We start from the raw sequence: 6,322 nt of genomic DNA, 5'->3' as shown, positions 1-6,322 counted from the left end.
TTTGCCATGCAAAGGATTAAAGTCAGTGACTTTATGGATTAAGAGATATTAAGGAGTCTAGATCTGTGATATGAGTCAATGTCTTAACTGATTAAGACCAAAAATGTGAGGAGAGTGAAACTGGGAAGTACGCTTGGTGTAATCCCAGTACGCGCAACGTAGGGGTCGAGTATCCCCGATGCCAGCATGGCAGCCGAATACGCCCAACGTAGAGAGTTGGTACCCGCAACGTACTCCCTTCCGTTGACTTTCAGTTGACTTTTATAAGGCCATAAAGGGGGTAAAATGGTCTTTTTCCCTTCTGTGAGTTTGTAGAAGGGTTAGTTTAGCTTCAGTGAGAGCCTTATTAATTAGGGATTATTATCGTTGTGTTAGGTGGAGGCTGGACCGGTGATTCGAGTTTGAGATTATCCGAGGTTTACGAGGTGAGTCTTCTCACTATACTTACCTTGAGTGGTATTCTATGTGTGGCTGGAGGGTATTATGTGCATATACTGTGTATTGATAAATCCTGCTAGTTGTCTTTGTGATATATTGTTGGGTTTTGAGCATTCTAACACTTCCTAAGTGTACATGCAACCCTAAATACCTTGGATCTATGTTTTCTCTATTATACATGCAAATAAGAACATCCAAGGTATTATCCTAATCTAGCATACAAAAACTATGAATGTAACAAGATAGAATACATACCTCTTGATGTAGCTTGATGTCTTCAAGCTTTAAGAGCTTAGCCCCAATAGTGTGGAAGCCTCAAGTGGAATCACAAATCACCAAGACACCTTGGAATACTTTAGAGAATATGATTACTTGGTTCTCTCTAGTGAAATTGGCTAGCCCTTCTTTAGTGTATCCACACTAGTGGCAATTTCACCAACCAAAGACATCTTTATATAGTATGGAGGATTAGGGTTAAACCCTAATACCCATGACCTTTCATTTCCTAGGATCCATGGGTTAAACACTCCATGGACTATCCATGAAAGCTTAGCCCAACCTAAATGAACTTGGCCCATTCCATATATATAAGAGTCCATATTTAATTAGTTCCTTTTGATCACTTAATTAATTATATATTAATTCTTGATCAATACTAATTAAATAATATGATTCCATATTAATATATTAGAACTTATAATATATTAATATTAATCATAAACATACTATTCTCAAAAGATTATCCATATAAATTGTGTCGGTGAAGTGCAACCCAAATGGACCATGCCGGGTCGGGTCAAGTACATACCAAATATAGTTATGGACTTAGACATTAATCCAACAGTCTCCCACTTGGATAAGTCTAAAACTATTATTGCGTATGACTTCAAACCTAACTGGCAATCGTAGCTCTTAAAGCTCCTGTCAAACTCTGATCTTGTCAATGAACTTGTCCATTAGATAAGGGATCATATATTCCTCCATTCTAGATATCATATGGACTGAGACATGGATTATAATCATTCTCTCTGTCCATTTGTTGTTTCCCGATTTCCGATTTATGACGACTGACTAATTGAACAAATCAAATCAGTCCTGGCCCGGCCGAGCACTTCCATTTGTCATCATCAAATCATCGAGGGGCCCACAGATATCGCTTTTATCCCGAAGGTAAAAGGAACGGATAAACTTCGACTCATATGGCTTGTTCTACTACTTGTTGAATCATACACAAAGGCACGTTTTATAACACCGAGTTACCGTATGCGTTTACGTGCAATCAATGTACTATCAACTCATAGTAACAACTCATATCTCTAGGTTTGAAGAATATAAGATATTATCGTCTCATGATCACTCGTGATAAAATCCATGAAGTGATTCGAATGAGCGCGGGTTGAATCCAATACTCAGAACTTATGAGCACTCATGAGTGTTGTAGCCCTTTGTCCAACACCTTAGACCTCTACAAGCCAACCCATGACAGTCTTAATTCATATCTACTTCCAACATATGACCGACTGTGGATGGTTTGAATAACTTAGTCATTCCGGAAGAATAACCCAGTTTATTCGGGAAGTCAAAACATGCAAAATGAAACACAATAATAATTGAATCCAATATGGTATCAACTCTCTGAACATAAATAAAACACCTTTTATTTATCACCATATGATTACACATTATTCATTGTATACTGTTTCAGCTATCAACTTTATTCTTGAATTTAAAACAATAGTTGTCCCATGCTCCAAGCATGTACACTATGTTTTCTTAAACACTAGTCATGCCACACACCAAGTATGCATACTATGTTTGTCTATGATCCTTACTTTGTGAACTAGATCAATTGAACATAACTTCAATGATTCTCTTTTCACACTCCCAAATCCTTACCGCAAATGCAAGAATTCCAAATTCATGCCATTTACTGAAATCTGTTAGATTCTAAACTTATATGCATTGATCCTCTCGTAATGATTATGCACAAAGTCATAAAGACTTGGAAACAATCATTACAGAGTATTCCAAAGGAGATCAACTCCTTGGAAATATCCTTCTTGCATTAAGTTTCCTTAATCTTACACAGATTGAAAATTCTAACTTTGAAACATTTCCAGATTCCATTTTGACTATCACTTCTGAACAAGAGTTGCCTCCTTACAGATTATGTCAATATGGTCCTTCCAGAATTATCACTATACTTCCAATTGTCCTTGAGTAACCAATCTTTGGTAAACCTTAGTTTGTCCTCGACAATTGTTTAATCCTTTTAGTCATATCCAGTTCTAAACCTTTTCCCTTCTTAATGCCCCAGGCATTTGGAAAATTTTAGAACGGATGAATATAGCACATGTAATCGATCCTATATCCGAAGCATATGGGACACGATTCATGATGTCTTACATAAAGACTAAACCCGTCTTTTGCTATAATATTTCCATTTCAATTTGCCAAGTTCTCATAATTCAGATTATGAAAAGGGATGCCGTAATCATAATCGAATTTTAGAACGCAAATAATGGACCCATATACAGAATTTCCTTATGTTGAGCCATTCCAACATGAAATTCATATATATCCTTGACTAAATGATTAAAACCTCACGATCTAAGCTTATAGATTTGAGATGAAGCATAATTTCCTCTCCCTTAATTATAGCAAAACAACTTTTTCCCAATTGAAACTTTTGTTTTTCTATAATTAACATTGCTAACTTGCAATACTTATCATAATTATCATGCTCCCACTAACATGATGATTATTAGCATAACACTTATGCTCCCACTAGCTTTGACATGTACCCAGAAATCAGCTGGACTTCTAGAAATCAATACTTCATTGACTTTCTTACCAAAGTTCAGATTTCTAATACTAGATTGTTTTGATAAGACTTTATCAAAATCATACACCTTCCCTTAGATAGCACACTTGTGAGTCTAAACAATTATGAAGAGGTATGCCGTAATCATAATGGTTAGACCTTTTTGCCACTTCTCACAAGTCCAGGTTAGTGTGCCGGTAAACCACACACGCTCCACTAACGACTTTGAGAATGCAAATATCACAATTGCTATCTAGCTAAAATCTACTTAGTGAAAGTGTTTCCTCACCATCATTTTCATGAATCGGAGAGAAACCTTATGACACTTAGATTTAATGGTGTATGTGTTCTTATCCATGTGAATTGTCAAAATCATAGTCACAAAACAAGGATAATGACAAATCCAAACTCATATGGACTGAACTCAATCTTAATTTCTTGCCACCTGGCAGTTCAAGGGCCTGCCATTGCTTCCAAGTAGTTGTGTAACCAATTGAGAACTCTAAGAACTCATATGCAAAGCCAACTTTAACTGGAATGGGCACAGAATATGTCAACACGATAGGTTGTAAACCTCAAGTCGTGTTCTAGTGAAGAACTTCAGATTCTATTCTTGATTAGTTCTTGAGACTTTCAAGACCTTAAAGACTCCCACTGTCCTCTTGACCTATAAGACTCCCTTGTCAAATATCCAAGAGATAGCGCGGATTCTAATCAAGAAAAACACTTTACCCAATTGGCCTAAGTTGGTCTTTGTTTTATCCAAAACATCACAACTTACCAATTCCAAATGTACAAGAGTAGAAAACTTTTACTCTTACATTTGACAAGTGTTTTAAACCTTCTTTAAGACATGTCACTCAAATGACAATCTTGGAGTATGACTCTAAGACTTGTATTGGAACGAAGTATGACTCATCTTCTTGATTTAACCATTTCAACAATTCAAGTTCCTCTTCTTAGTCATAAGAATGCACTAAGATTTCCTTAGAGAACTAATTTTGATATGGTTTCTTAATCATTAAGATGATCACAAAAACTGATACTAAAGTACTCTCCCATCTTTTCAGATTTGAGAAACTTTTATCCTTCTGCCTAATTTGATTCTTCTTATTCGCTCTGCCTTACATTGGAACCTTTTCCAATGTCTCAGAGTTACACTTAAGCATGTAAGTATAATCATATTTACTGAGCTTTAGTAAACTATGACGAATAATCTTATCGATCTTTTGTGGTGGACTTAATCAGTGCACAAGACTGTGTACTCGATCCTTTAGTCCTTCACTTGACTCACACATCCATGTGAACCAGTAATTAGTCTTAATTTTTCCAAAACTTGAAAGTTCTCATTCATCATGCTATATAACTTGCATGATTCCAAGTCCCGGTCCAAATTAAACTTGGGTGATGAGAATCTTTCCTTATTTGGTAAATCTAGACATTACCACAAATGAAAGGATCAATTTCATATTTCCACTCTTGCTTTTAATGGAATCATATAAGCAACAATTTTTCCTCAAAAGCCATTGTAAGGATATTTTAAAATAAATAAAATCAAAAAAAATTTCTTTTATTTTAAAACTTTGCGGAAAAACTTATCCTTACAATCCATATGAAAACTTGTTGTTATCTATTCCTAAGCAATATCTCATAACTCCTAAGAAGTTGCTCAAGAATCCGATCTTCAAACTATGCGATAGAAATCCATCTATGCCATCAGATTCAGCATATTCTTTCTTTAAGTTTCTTCACTTTTCTTTGATTCTTAAAACATCACCATGTGACCCAGTCACATCATGTATCAGGAATCTCAGAATAGAAACTTAACAGAGTTAGATAGTTGTCTTTACCTGAAGTAGAGTCAAACTTATTGACTTTAACATCCTTAGGTAAATTTGGCAGCTTCGCAACCAATGCCCCTTCCTTTGGCAATATAAACATATGGACCCTTTGATAATGGTACATGAGACTATCACAGACTTAGCTTTTCTCTTTACCATTTGGTCAACCGAGTTGACTATGGCCGATCCCTTTCCATTGGGAAGAGAATGCTTTACTGGATATCCAATGTCATCATTGTCAATGTCCATAAAGTTTTAGGAAGTTGATCTTAGCAAATAGATAAGATCATTAAGGGTCTTGTCATAGTCTGTTTCATAGGTGTCCCAAAGGAACTCACTATGTGACTTAGAAAGTGATTGAACCACCAACTTTCTCAAGACTTTGACACCCAACTCTCCCGGCTTGTCAATATGTGACTACATCTCCAAGATGTGCTCACACCTAGACCTTGCCTTGCCAATAGGGCTTGAGTGACCTTAAACTTTTCAAGAACTTGTGGGTTGGGGAGAATAATTGGAGGAGGTGAAAGAAGTATGATTTCCAAAGGACATCATCTTCATTTAGGAAACCTTGTTTCACTAGATTTGGGAAGATCATAGGTGTCTATTACAGACATCTTTTGGGAGATATTCAAGATAGTTGATTTAAAGTCCTTAATATGACACCCAATATGAAATATTAAGGCTAGGACCCAACAAACTATTTTATAACTTAGAAGAGGTATGCCGTAATCCAAGCTATAAAATATTTGAAGGTAGGTGAATGACGATTCACCAATTTCCACCAAGATAAACGAAATGAATTATTAGGTTTTAATTGGTTTTGAAACTCCTAGATCTTTGAGATTCATTGAACTTTTCAAAGGCATGTTTCAATCTCGAGTGTGCCCTTCAGGTTTTGTGACTGGGATGCCGAGGATCACAAAACAAGGTGTGAAGTAACCATGCAAATCACTTGGTACCCTTAATAAATTACCCCTCAATCGATGTGCCGGTTAACCACACACGCTCCATCGATACTATGATAAATATTAAGTCACCCTTTACCTACCTTGTTAAGTCCAAGTTAGTGTGCCGGTTAACCACACACGCTCCACTAACGACTTAGACAAAGTGTAAAGTGTAATTTCATGGGTTAGCACCTTATTCACATTTTTCCTAAGTAACTAAGATTGGGTATTATTAAGAGTTTAGTTACTTAGTATTATCATTAATACTT

Source organism: Lactuca sativa, chromosome 1, assembly GCF_002870075.4.
Source record: "Lactuca sativa cultivar Salinas chromosome 1, Lsat_Salinas_v11, whole genome shotgun sequence".
Taxonomy (NCBI): Eukaryota; Viridiplantae; Streptophyta; class Magnoliopsida; order Asterales; family Asteraceae; genus Lactuca; species Lactuca sativa.
The sequence above is the reverse complement of the archived record's forward strand: the minus strand, read 5'-3'. Positions refer to the sequence as shown.